Source organism: Panulirus ornatus, chromosome 64 (genome assembly GCF_036320965.1).
Source record: "Panulirus ornatus isolate Po-2019 chromosome 64, ASM3632096v1, whole genome shotgun sequence".
Taxonomy (NCBI): Eukaryota; Metazoa; Arthropoda; class Malacostraca; order Decapoda; family Palinuridae; genus Panulirus; species Panulirus ornatus.
The window spans coordinates 952,825-967,824 of record NC_092287.1 but is presented as its reverse complement, the minus strand read 5'-3'; the positions used below and the strand labels follow the sequence as shown (position 1 = coordinate 967,824).

The 15,000-nt window shown below is 46.6% G+C and overlaps 1 protein-coding gene across 11 annotated transcripts in view; it reads right to left on the bottom strand.

Annotated features, from left to right (window-relative positions):
• The window catches only part of LOC139746214 (octopamine receptor beta-2R-like), a 413,324-nt gene that overhangs the window by 104,277 nt on the left and 294,047 nt on the right, over positions 1-15,000 (bottom strand). For 8 of the 11 annotated variants that reach the window (XR_011712110.1, XR_011712107.1, XR_011712108.1 and 5 more), the window contains one exon: positions 14,490-14,521. The exons of the other annotated variants lie outside the window; for them this stretch is intronic. The gene's annotated coding sequence lies outside the window, so the exon portion shown is untranslated. The remainder of the gene's footprint in view (positions 1-14,489; positions 14,522-15,000) is intronic. 11 annotated transcript variants of the gene reach the window in all.

The following is a 15,000-nucleotide window of genomic DNA, read 5'->3' as shown; positions in this document are numbered from 1 at the left end:
CGACGCACACACACACACACACACACACACACACACACACACACACACACACAGAACAAGTTTATATGCGAACTTAATCCTTAGTCATCATGTGAGTATAATCCATCCTGTGTGTCCAAAGCGTCAGCAGAGAGTGAGGAAAGTCTCCTGAGTTTAACATTAACTTTCGACCATCAAAACGTCATAGTTTGTATGAATCATTTCAGGGTTTACAAGGATTCTTTCATCATGACGTAAAACATCAAATAATCACAATTCTTTTGTGGGTTTATAAAAGTCTAATCTATGAAAGCCAACAACCATGACTGTAAAAATGTATCAACATTACAAAAGACGTGAAGCTTTCACGGACCGCTACAGCTGAGTGCATGGGTTCGAGCCCTTGTTGCAGCAGTCGGTCTACAGTCAGTTCAGCTGTTCATCCACCCCTAGGGGTTGGTTGATGAACTGGGTACAGGGCTCAGACTAGGGCATATATATATATATATATATATATATATATATATATATATATATATATATATATATATATATATATATATATATATATATAACGTTAATGGGATTACCTTAATTAGGGCCTCAGCTGGCCGTGCCGTCTTAGCTAACACAAAAAAAGTATTCTATTGTCATTATGTTCGTATATGTAGTAATGCAATTCCTGAGTTATTCACGTTTTATAAGATCATTTCAACTTACGATTATACAAACTTGACTTCCAGTTCCTCCTCACATACCACTACCCATCGTAAGGTAGTCTGTCTCATTTCAGTACCATTTCAAATTCTGGATCAATGTTACTGTGTGAGATGGTATGCGGGAGTGACCAGTTCTTGCGGACAGCAGGAAACCACCTTCCTTTGCCTGAACGTGTAGGAGGGTGCGAGGCATGCAAGGGAAAGAGCAAATTGGAACGATGTAGTTTACAAGGGACGACGTTTACCAAAGGCGTCTTTGTTACTTCTCTTTCCTGTATATCAACTAACTGTTCTACGTCTTTTATCTCACTCTTGTATCTTTCCTGACGATGTGATCACTACACGAAAGTGCACTTGGGAACTTGTGCTTCATTTTCCTCATGGATATCAGCAAATACTAGATCATGCGCACCACTGTGACCTATTGCAATATACGTATATATATATATATATATATATATATATATATATATATATATATATATATATATATATATATATATATATATATATGACTATAACATATATATTTGACTACCGATAAGCCTTTGAGTTGTGAAGGAGAGGTCAAGCAGTGTTTCCCTTTCATAACCAATGCCTAACATCCTCGGCATTGCTCAGTTAATCAAGATAAACAAATAACATAAACAAGACGGTCGGCAGGTAAACAAGTGTTATCAACAACACTGAATCCAGCTGCAATATTAACCCTTGAGTACGAGGTACGACCCTTGAGCACGAGGTACGACCCTTGAGCACGAAGTACGACCCTTGATCACGATGTATGACTCTTGAGCACGACGGTACGACCCTTGAGCACGACGGTGCGACCCTTGAGCAAGACAGTACGACCCTTGAGCACGAGGTACGACCCTTGAACACGAGGTACGACCCTTGAGCACGAAGTACGACCCTTGATCACGATGTACGACCCTTGAGCACGACGGTGCGACCCTTGAGCAAGACAGTACGACCCTTGGGTACGAGGTACGACCCTTGAGCAAGACGGTATGACCCTTTAGCATGAGGTACGACTCTTAAGCACGATGGTAAAACCCTTGAGCAAGACGGTACGACCTTTGAGCACGAGGTACGACTCTTTAGCACGACAGTACGGCCCTTAAGTACGACGATGTGACCTTTGAACACGACGGTTCGATCCTTGAGCACGACGGTACGATCCTGGAAAACTACGGTATGACCCTGAAATGTTATGAAGTAGCGTCTGACCTGACCCTTGGCTGTGGTGCTTCCTCACGTGGGGGGGGGGGGGTTAGGATGAGGTACTCTCCTGGATGGGAAGAGAAGGGGTGCTCCCTGAGATGGGGCTGAGCGAGGGGTACTTTCTCGGATAGGGATGTGAGAAATGGAATGGTCGTTATCCCTTCACATAGTATTTACAGTCGAACAAGAACCTTTGATTGGAGGTCACGTATCGTTATGAGGCTTGTTTTTCCTGTTTGAGTATTACGACCACCCGCTGTGTAATCACCTGACTGGATGGAGGGTGGGGGGTGAGGTGGGGGGGGGGGGGGGGGGAGTTTTGCACCCGTGGGGACCTCCTTCTCTTGAACATTATCTATCATGCAATCTTGTATGTTGTCTGCATCTACCACTTCTTCTTGTGTGTGTGTGTGTGTGTGTGTGTGTGTGTGTGTGTGTGTGTGTGTGTGTGTGTGTGTGTGAATTTACTGAAATTCTTTTCAAAACATGTCTGCCAACGTAACATGCCATTTCAAGCCCACCATCTCTCCCGTGAGTAGTAGCATGAGTGTGTGCGGATCAATACGTCTCCACACACAACATCGTCGGCAAAACGAACATCGGTCTACAACATCACCCCTTTACGTCGGTCGCTTCTCCCCGCCTCACTGCCTCCCTCCGCCCAGCCTTGTCTCCCATGGCTCTGGGGAGATCCTGATGCATCATCATGATCCAGCCAACATGACGAGGAAGGCCTTCAGACCGCCACATTTGATCCCCCACAACACACTTAACCTTTATTGCAAAATTTGATCTAGTGGGACGAGAGAACAGGTTCCACCTGACCTCAGAGAGTCGTGCTTTTGCTCAACAGTACTCCATCGAGCCACGTCACTCTCACACCTGGTTTTACTCTGTCAAAGGGAAGATGAGATGGCTGAGAGACAGGTGTGTGGATATGAAGTTCTTTGGGTGTACAGTTGTGTGGGTGTACAGGGAGGTGTGTGGGTGTACAGGTGTCTTGGTGTACAGCGGTGTAGGTGTAGTTAGATCCCAGTAGGCATTCCACGTTGCAGGTATGCGAGGTTTTGTGTGTGTGTGTGTGTGTGTGTGTGTGTGTGTGTGTGTGTGTGTGTGTGTGTGTGTGTGTGCGTGGGAGGGAGGGGGGTCAGGGGCCCTGCTCACACATCGAGGGACGATCGTGAACGTCGGCGTCAAGTTACCAGCAGCCAGCACGGGTGTCGCACCTCCTCCTCTCTTGCCAGTCCATTACCGTCCAGGCCGGTCGGCCCCCTGCCCACACTGCCCACGTACCACCACCATATACCCTTATGGTCCTCAGGCGTCAAGCGTGTGGACCGACACAGACAATTTGTAAACTAAACTGCCCCTGGGTCTCCCAGCGAGGGGACACCACTGTGAGGGGCAGTGTGTTGCAGCGGGAAGATACCCATCGTTGTCATGACTCGCTGACTGACGTGCTGGTCTGAGTCCCACCTGTGCACGGACCACCAGGTAGGGGAAGGAGGAGGAGGAAGAGAAGGAGGAAGAGGGGAGGAAGAGCGGGAGGAAGAGGGGGAGGAAGAGGAGGAGGAAGAGGGGAAGAAGAGCGGGAGAAAGAGGGGGAGGAAGAGGAGGAGGAAGAGGGGAAGAAGAGCGGGAGGAAGAGGGGGAGGAAGAGGGGGAGGAAGAGGAGGAGGAAGACGGGGGAAGAAAAGGGGGACCCTTCTTAATACATCAACAAATATCTGTAGATACATTTCTTTCACACTGTACAAATGAATGGCATCATCATCACACATGGTTCTTACACCAGAACAATACCAGCGGCGTCTATCCATTGTCTTTCACTCCACAATACCTTCCTCCTCACCTCGTAAAATCATCTCCCAGATTACCTACGACGATAACACAGTCTGAGGAGGTAAAACTCGTTACAGTTTCCTAATAACTGGAAGTGTTTGTTCTCGTTTCCTTCCCATCTGTTGCTGGTCCTCAACAAACACAGTCTCCGTCTCAACTCTCATTCTCGAGAGCGTATCTGTCTACATTTCTCAGCCCCATTCTGTTTACTCGAGTGAGGCTAACCCCAGCATAGGTCAGCATCTTGCGAGCAGCAGCATCGGCTAGCCTCACACACAACCCAACTGACACAGTGTACTGAACAAGCGGCAGGGTCGTCAGCATCGGCTAGCCTCACACACAACCCAACTGACACAGTGTACTGAACAAGCGGCAGGGTCGTCAGCATCGGCTAGCCTCACACACAACCCACCTGACACAGTGTACTGAACAAGCGGCAGGGTCGTCAGCCAGTCTGTCTGGATAAACATGAAACCAATCAGCGTGTGTTGCCAGACTCTCGATCCCGAGCAATCTGTTACATACAGATTGTGGTGGTGGCGTCACAGATGGCGTTACGTAACTCCTCAATCGCAGTTTCCCTTGCATATAAGAATTTTATATGACAGTCACTGTATATAAGGAAGGACTGTACGTTATAAGCGTATAGAAAAATAAACTACACGAAGGGATAAAATACAATGTTGAAAACGGCTTTACCCCTAGTGTTAAATCCGAGTTGATTTATGGCGTACGTCGAGGAAAATTACTTGCTTTACTGAACTAACCCATTGTTTATGTTCCAACCCTTACTATCCCCTCCTCCTCCCTCCCCCACCGTTAACTACAGTGCGTAAATTGTATTTAGGAGAAGTAACTGAAAAATGTGCGTAGCGCGCCGAGCTAACGAGAGTGTTGAACTTCTAACCTCTGCCCACCCGGCCTTACGCTAAGATGGCATAATAGCCCGCAAGGCTCCTCAGTCCTACCACAGATGGTTCATGAAAATGGCCTCTACCACCTGTGGTTGGACTGCAACAACCTGTTATGACCTTTTCCCAATTCTAACAACACAAACACCTGTAATGGAATCATACGGAATGTCCATCCTTAAAGATATTGATGAGGTGGACGGTTTGTACACACAACACACACACACACACACACACACACAGCTCCAGCAGTCAACATTTCAACAAACCTCTCGCATGCCAATCATTTCCACATCTTTCCTCAGTAACAAACGATGAACCAATAAAGAGTCGTTGTGTGCGGGTCACACTGGGTCCATCCTCTCCTCACATATGAACAACAGAACTAACTCTCTTTTACTTCTCTTGACAAACAAGTATTGACCAATGGTGCTGAGAAATTCGTAGAGCTTTGGTCTAGTGTGTGTGTGTGTGTGTGTGTGTGTGTGTGTGTGTGTGTGTGTGTGTGTGTGTGTGTGTGTGTGTGTGTGTGTGTGTGTGTGTGTGGTTCTTTCTTCGAGTAGATCTGCCTCTCAACCCCTTCAGCAGAGCGGTACGACCCTTAAGCACGACTGTATGACCCTTGAGCACGAAAGTTCGAACTTTGAGCACGACGTTAAGACTTTCGAGCACGACATTACGATCTTAGAGTGCGACTACCCGAACTTTGAGCACTACGGTACGACCTTTGAGCACGATGGTACGACCCTTGAATACGATAGTACAACCCTTGAGCACGACGATACGACTCTTTAGTACGATAGTATGACCCTTGAGTACGAGGGTACGACCCGCGGTTATGACGGTATGTTCTTTTGATCTGACTCCTGTGGGGCCCGAGTCAAAGGCGAGGCCATGACTCCCGTGGGTGGTAACCGTCCTGCTCTGGAGGATGAAGGATGAAAGACTGAGGGCGTCTGGAACACCACTGGGATGTAAGTAGTTCCAGACCCCGGAACTGGAAGGTGAGAGAGAGGTAAACACGGCATCCATCCCCCCTACCAATACTCATGCTGCCAACGTTCACATTAATGTCTGTGGGACGTGGTGGCCCCCTAGGGCGCTGCCTGACCTCACCTGGGGAGGAGATACGAAGGCAGGCAACCCAGGAGAGGTAAATCTGAGAAAGAGAAGTACTGTTGTGGTCAGGGGAAAATGGGTTCAGGTTGAAAGCTGAGAGAGAGCGAGATGATAACACAAACTGCTTTTCAACCCAACACAGTCAGTGGGAAGGTAGAGAAAGAGACTCAGTCAGATATGTGAGCAATATTTCTTTTTTTTTTTTTTGTGTGTGTGTGTGTGTGTGTGTGTGTGTGTGTGAACTAAACATAACTACGACACAAATAAGCGTCGCATTTTTCGTACCTTAATATGGGATGAGAAGCCGACTTTATTTTCAGGGAAATTATGAATAGCGTTCAACTTAAGTTTGCTCTTTGGCTTCAGGTGACGAGATCTGAGGCAATACAACTGTTATTTCCTCATACTTCCCGCCAACATCAAAAGAAATTCCAGTCACGCTAACCGAAAGCATTCACTTTCTTACCCAGTGTTGGAAGCTGCCTGTATCCGACATCACAAGACTATGGTTGATTGTGATAATATCTATGAGAACACATCTGGTTCTTAACTTTCCTTGATGTGAAGGCAGCCATGGGCGGTAGCTCGACGCTTGAGAATGATGGCATAGACTTTTAAATGACTTCTTCGATCTTTGGGTTATGATGGTCCTAGCCTTTTGATATGACCCATGAGGGTTAGATCAAAGGCCAAGCCATCCATACTCATGAATCGTAGCGTCGTCCTCATGTGGGTTAACTTTGATCGTCTACTCACAGGTCTTGTGAGGGTCGTGGGTAGTGTGAGGTGATATGGTACACGATACACCACCCCTTACACACCCAAGGATACACCAACCCTCACACACCCCAGGATGCACCAACCCTCACACACCCCAGGATACACCAACCCTCACACACCCCAGGATACACCAACCCTCACACACCCCAGGATACACCAACCCTCACACACCCCAGGATGCACCAACCCTCACACACCCCAGGATACACCAACCCTCACACACCCCAGGATACACCAACCCTCACACACCCCAGGATACACCAACCCTCACACACCCCAGGATACACCAACCCTCACACACCCCAGGATACACCAACCCTCACACACCCCAGGATACACCAACCCTCACACACCCCAGGATACACCAACCCTCACACACCCCAGGATGCACCAACCCTCACACACGCCAGGATGCACCAACCCTCACACACGCCAGGATGCACCAACCCTCACACACGCCAGGATGCACCAACCCTCACACACCCCAGGATGCACCAACCCTCACACATTCCACGATACAGTGAACCGAAGACCACCAATTACCGTTATGTACAGTCAACTGACGACCGTTATTTACCGTTATGACCAGTCAACTGACGACCGTTATTTACCGTTATGACCAGTGAACTGACGACCGTTAAGACCACTGAACTGTAAACAATTAATTACCGTTAAACTATTGAAATGACGACAGTGAAATCCCGTTAAAACAACAAGTCGACAATCTTTCCTCACCGTTAAGACGAATTTGGCAACGGCCGTTAACAAGACGAACCATCAGGAGGTATTAACGATGGGATCAACACAACAGGGAGGGTGAGAATGGCCGGCCTCTCCTCACGCAAAGAAGCAAACAACTTCTCTCTTAGTCAGTTGGCAGGAAAGCTGCGACCTTGAGGCGTTACCGTAGACACGTGTAGTCTGCTACGTGCCTGCATGCCTGACACGTGTAGTCTGCTACGTGCTTGCCTGCCTGGCCCTGGCACCTGAGTCAGGCATCGCACACCTGGATGACGAAATTTAATGAAACATCAGCAATGATAATGATAACTTCTCACGCACCAACACCCACGCTAACCTAACATTTGACTTCATCAGAACTGCAGTTCACGACGCCTGTTGACTTTAACCCCATGGGCACGACGGTACGACCCTTGAGCACGACGGTACGACCCTGGAGCACGACGGTACGACCCTGGGGAACGACGGTACGACCCCTGAGCTCTACGGTACGACCCTTGAGCTCTACGATACCACCCTTGAGCACCTTTTTAGCATAACGGTTTCAGTATAGGATATGAGCCCTGGCCTTTGACCTGACATAAATTAATGAGTTAAGGGAGGTTGCACCTTGTTGGAAACATCACCTTCTACACCTGCCCAGCGTGACATGGAAACAGAACCTTTACCACAAACGCCAAACATGAGTTGACAATGTGTAACAAGAGCTTCGGTTCGACTCATGACTTGTTACGAGTCACCCAGGTGGTTGGTGAGTCACCCAGGTGGTTGGAGTCACCCAGGTGGTTAATAAGTCGTCCATTTTGGTTGGTGAGTCTTTCAGGTGGTCTGATACTTACTCAGGTGGTTGAGTCCACCGGTAATCATACAGTCCAGGATTTATATCCCTCACAAACCAATGTTCTACATACCTCACTTTTCTGTGGTTTCGCTATAACATACAACTATAAGAGTGATCTATGTTAACAATCCTGTTTGTGTAACGAGAGCCGGAATAGTTTTATTTCCAGTCTTGACAAATGACCAATCAGGGACGTTTTCGAGTCGTGGGAATAGCCCTTGTCTGGAGTGAGAAACAACCTGCCATTGTCCAATGAAAGACCAGCAATTAACAAGGCAAATCCGATAATCACATGACCGACTGGCTGAGTAGAGAGAGAGCGGGGCCAACCCCGGCCTGCACTGGTTTAGGTCGCTGGTGCAAAATGTGTTTGTTGTCACAGAAACACACACACACACACACACACACACACACACACACACACATAACATAAACTTCATTTGGAAATACGAACCAGATTGAAAAATCTTTTGTGGGTAGGAATACTGTTACTCGTGGAAAGGAAAAATATCATTCATATTAATACAGATTCATGGATCATTTATATATCCACAGATCACGTATATATGTTGATATATACTCACTGGTCATGTATATCATGTCCTCCTGAACATAAAGAATGAAGAAAACAAACATTACCATATTTGTCATGGGTCATATACACGGTGTATGTAGCCTCACAGTTATCATCAACACCTGAGGAAGGTGGTAAATATAATTCAACTGTTGGTTATAACATGACATTGACGGCCTTAACGACTCTGACCTAAAGCCCAAACAACCAACCAACCATTTGTAACATTTCTCTCCATTATATTCCTACGGTAAGGATGACATGAAGATCAAAATCAGAAGTGAGGATCTGTTAACGCCACAACTATCATAGCACCAGCTTAACATGTGTGGATGATGTGTATCATTCTGTCTCCCATGTTACAGCAGAACCATTACTGTATCATCCCAGGAGATTACAGCAGAACCATTACTGTGTCATCCCAGGAGATTACAGTAGAACCATTACTGTATCATCCCAGGAGATTACAGTAGAACCATTACTGTATCATCCCAGGAGATTACAGTAGATAATCCTGAACGATGATCGCTTGAAGTAATGTCCTCCTGCAGGGCTCCCGATTATACTGACTGACTCAGCTGTCCCTGACTCTACTGACTCAGCATCCACCCTAGGGAGAGTCCTTGACTCTACTGACTCAGCATCCACCCTAGGGAGAGTCCTTGACTCTACTGACTCAGCATCCACCCTAGGGAGAGTCCTTGACTCTACTGACTGGATCAGTAAAACTGAGAGCGTTCAGTCATCCTCCAGATCCAACGTTTGATGTTACCAGTTGTTGGTGTGTGTGTGGAGACCCACTACACTGTCTCTGTGTTTCCAGTACGGGAAAACCTGACGTGTTGTCTTGATCAAAACATTTCCCGTAGTCACTGGTCATGATGACGCTAACTACGAAAGATGAAGAAAAAAAATACCTCAGCAAGGCAAATGTTGACAACACAAGAGCAACTAAATAAACACTGAACATGAAAAAAATCTGAAAACAAATTAAAAAACAAACAAAACCTAGAAAACGCTAGAAAAAAATAAGCGAAATGTAGAGGGAACACGAAACCATTTTAACCCAAGCTGATTAATATGACACACACACACACACACACACACACACACACACACACACACACATTCTGGTTATATTCCCATGTAAACCTAGCCTAGACTCACCCTAATAGCATACCATATTATCAGGCAGCTTAGGGTTACGCTGCATTACGTCATATAGACAAACAGTGGAATTCTTATGATAACGTAACCGGGGCTCATCCTTATGCTACTACGTAAAAGGGTGCAACATACAGCTTTACCGCGATATGTCATACACGCTATATTCCTATTTCAACCTAATCTGGTTTCGCCCTAATGTTATAACATATTACTGTTACAACCTGCGGTATTCCTCTAATTAAATGACCAGTTATAAGCTGGTGCTGGTGGTAAACTGGTATACTCACACAGAGTATACCTTTGAAAGGTATACTCTTGCCAGGTATACCCTGGCGAGGTATGAGGAATACACTTGCGAAGTATACTTTTGTGAAGTATACTGTTGTGAGGTATTCTTTGGTAGGGTGTACTCGTGGTAAGTATACTATGGAGGTATATCTTTGCGAGGTATACTTTTATGCGTACGGTATATTCTGGTCAAAGTACACCTCTGTAAAGTGTAGTCTGAAGTGATTAATGATATAAGACTCAGTCAACACACAAACTGAACTGGTAAATGATCCGCTGACCTCACACTAGCACACACGATCATGTTGCTAGCTCACACACTAGCACACACGATCATGTTGCTAGCTCACACACTAGCACACACCATCAGGTTGCTAGCTCACACACTAGCACACACGATCATGTTGCTAGCTCACACACTAGCACACACGATCATGTTGCTAGCTCACACACTAGCACACACTATCATGTTGCTAGCTCACACACTAGCATACGCTATCATGTTGCTAGCTCACACACTAGCACACACGATCATGTTGCTAGCTCACACACTAGCACACACGATCATGTTGCTAGCTCACACACTAGCACACACCATCAGGTTGCTAGCTCACACACTAGCACACACCATCAGGTTGCTAGCTCACACACTAGCACACACCATCAGGTTGCTAGCTCACACACTAGCACACACGATCATGTTGCTAGCTCACACACTAGCACACACGATCATGTTGCTAGCTCACACACTAGCACACACGATCATGTTGCTAGCTCACACACTAGCACACACCATCAGGTTGCTAGCTCACACACTAGCACACACGATCATGTTGCTAGCTCACACACTAGCATACACTATCATGTTGCTAGCTCACACACTAGCACACACTATCATGTTGCTAGCTCACACACTAGCATACGCTATCATGTTGCTAGCTCACACACTAGCACACACGATCATGTTGCTAGCTCACACACTAGCACACACGATCATGTTGCTAGCTCACACACTAGCACACACCATCAGGTTGCTAGCTCACACACTAGCACACACGATCATGTTGCTAGCTCACACACTAGCACACACGATCATGTTGCTAGCTCACACACTAGCACACACTATCATGTTGCTAGCTCACACACTAGCATACGCTATCATGTTGCTAGCTCACACACTAGCACACACGATCATGTTGCTAGCTCACACACTAGCACACACGATCATGTTGCTAGCTCACACACTAGCACACACCATCAGGTTGCTAGCTCACACACTAGCACACACCATCAGGTTGCTAGCTCACACACTAGCACACACCATCAGGTTGCTAGCTCACACACTAGCACACACGATCATGTTGCTAGCTCACACACTAGCACACACGATCATGTTGCTAGCTCACACACTAGCACACACGATCATGTTGCTAGCTCACACACTAGCACACACCATCAGGTTGCTAGCTCACACACTAGCACACACGATCATGTTGCTAGCTCACACACTAGCACACACGATCATGTTGCTAGCTCACACACTAGCACACACCATCAGGTTGCTAGCTCACACACTAGCATACGCTATCATGTTGCTAGCTCACACACTAGCACACACGATCATGTTGCTAGCTCACACACTAGCACACACGATCATGTTGCTAGCTCACACACTAGCACACACTATCATGTTGCTAGCTCACACACTAGCACACACGATCATGTTGCTAGCTCACACACTAACACACACGATCATGTTGCTAGCTCACACACTAGCACACACGATCATGTTGCTAGCTCACACACTAGCACACACGATCATGTTGCTAGCTCACACACTAGCACACACGATCATGTTGCTAGCTCACACACTAGCACACACTATCATGTTGCTAGCTCACACACTAGCATACGCTATCATGTTGCTAGCTCACACACTAGCACACACGATCATGTTGCTAGCTCACACACTAGCACACACGATCATGTTGCTAGCTCACACACTAGCACACGCTATCATGTTGCTAGCTCACACACTAGCACAAAAATGCCAGTAAAACAAATAAGATAAGAAGTCAAATCAATAAAACAACGTTGTAGAAATAAGACAGCGAGTGGCTTACTTTTACGCCATAATCAAGATGATAATATACGATACAGACATTTTGAAATCATTTAGTAACAGATTACTGTGAACTCGTTAAAGTTTGACTCTCGCCAAGATTACAGGAGATTGCCTTATTATTTCTGGTTAAATTAAGTCGGATTTTTCCATTAAACTGAGACAATTTGTTGCATTACTATCAAGGATGGACTACAGGGGGAGCGCTGACCACTGTGGTGGACTTTAAGTGGTAATGTTTGTTGGATGGTGGCGGGTGATGTGGTGGATGGTGGCGGGTGATGTGGTGGATGGTGGCGAGTGATGTGGTGGATGGTGGCGGGTGATGTGGTGGATGGTGGCGAGTGATGTGGTGGATGGTGGCGGGTGATGTGGTGGATGGTGGCGAGTGATGTGGTGGATGGTGGCGGGTGATGTGGTGGATGGTGGCGAGTGATGTGGTGGATGGTGGCGGGTGATGTGGTGGTTGGTGGCGGGTGATGTGGTGGATGGTGGCGGGTGATGTGGTGGATGGTGGCGAGTGATGTGGTGGATGGTGGCGGGTGATGTGGTGGATGGTGGCGGGTGATGTGGTGAATGGTGGCGGGTGATGTGGTGGTTGAAGTGGTGATAATGGTGGTTGTAAGTTGTGGTCGTATTGGTTGGCAGTGAGTTGTGGTGGTAATGTTTTTTTTGTGTTGGTGATGGTGGTTATTGTGTTGGTGATGGTGGTTGTTGTGTTGGTGATGGTGGTTATTGTGTTGGTGATGGATGGTGGTTATTGTGTTGGAGATGGTGGTTATTGTGTTGGTGATGGTGGTTATTGTGTTGGAGATGGTGGTTATTGTGTTGGTGATGGTGGTTATTGTGTTGGTGATGGTGGTTATTGTGTTGGAGATGGTGGTTGTTGTGTTGGTGATGGTGGTTATTGTGTTGGTGATGGATGGTGGTTATTGTGTTGGAGATGGTGGTTATTGTGTTGGTGATGGTGGTTGTGTTGGTGATGGTGGTTATTGTGTTGGTGATGGTGGTTATTGTGTTGGAGATGGTGGTTATTGTGTTGGTGATGGTGGTTGTTGTGTTGGTGATGGTGGTTATTGTGTTGGTGATGGATGGTGGTTATTGTGTTGGTGATGGTGGTTGTTGTGTTGGTGATGGTGGTTATTGTGTTGGAGATGGTGGTTATTGTGTTGGTGATGGTGGTTGTTGTGTTGGTGATGGTGGTTATTGTGTTGGTGATGGTGGTTATTGTGTTGGAGATGGTGGTTATTGTGTTGGAGATGGTGGTTATTGTGTTGGTGATGGTGGTTATTGTGTTGGAGATGGTGGTTGTTGTGTTGGTGATGGTGGTTATTGTGTTGGTGATGGTGGTTATTGTGTTGGTGATGGTGGTTATTGTGTTGGAGATGGTGGTTATTGTGTTGGTGATGGTGGTTATTGTGTTGGTGATGGTGGTTGTTGTGTTGGTGATGGTGGTTATTGTGTTGGTGATGGTGGTTATTGTGTTGGTGATGGTGGTTATTGTGTTGGTGATGGTGGTTATTGTGTTGGTGATGGTGGTTGTTGTGTTGGTGATGGTGGTTATTGTGTTGGAGATGGTGGTTATTGTGTTGGTGATGGTGGTTATTGTGTTGGTGATGGTGGTTGTTGTGTTGGTGATGGTGGTTATTGTGTTGGTGATGGTGGTTATTGTGTTGGTGATGGTGGTTATTGTGTTGGTGATGGTGGTTATTGTGTTGGAGATGGTGGTTATTGTGTTGGTGATGGTGGTTATTGTGTTGGTGATGGATGGTGGTTGTTGTGTTGGTGATGGCGCTCCACCACCAACAAACACGGTGGTAGCAGCTACAGGCGGTGGAGGGGAAGGCCGGAGCCGTACATGGGATTCACCACACGCCACTTTAACAACTCCAGCAACGAAGTCATTTCTTCATATAGACGAATTGACGAACTACCATTACGAGTCTATCATCCCCGTTCTGTCACCTTCACCTGACCTACGTCTCTGCCTCACCCCCCCCCCCTCTTACATGAGCCAAGTAGTAATATAATGCTATGTTAGTCACATCACCAAACACAAATTCTTAAACGCTTTATCTCGTACAGGGTACACATTTGTGTGGTATTCGTGTGGTAGGAGCAAGTATTCGTGTGGTAGGAGCAAGAGGCGATGATGCACATCAAACGTGGGTTGCCCACTCACCTGACGCTGCCAGCGTTGATATCCGTCCTCAACTGGAAGTAGAGATAGACTAATTAATCACTTGTGGTCATCGAGAGATCTATGTCCTCAACTTTCAGACTTTCCATCTTCCAATATCATCCAGACTTGATCATCCAGACTGGCACCTTACACCTACAACACTTCCACAACACACGAGACACCACAACCCTCACACATCCTTCTAATGATTAATACAAGTATCAGAAACCATTCGACTCATCCCATTCACTGAAGAACAATAATGAATGAATGAGAAACTTTGCCCCAAGTTGAGCCACTGTTCATTGTCGAGGTTGTTAGACCAAACTGCTGCCACGGTTGTGAATATAAACATTGCACAAGTTGTAACTGCGATGACGTAAACCATTATTTCCTGAGCTTTGTTTCATCTTTGTGTGACGCCCTCAGGAATAGCAGGATTGTGTTTTTGAAATGCAGTTCCCTGGAAGTACGAGGGTCCCATCAGGACGGATTATCACACAAAGATCCG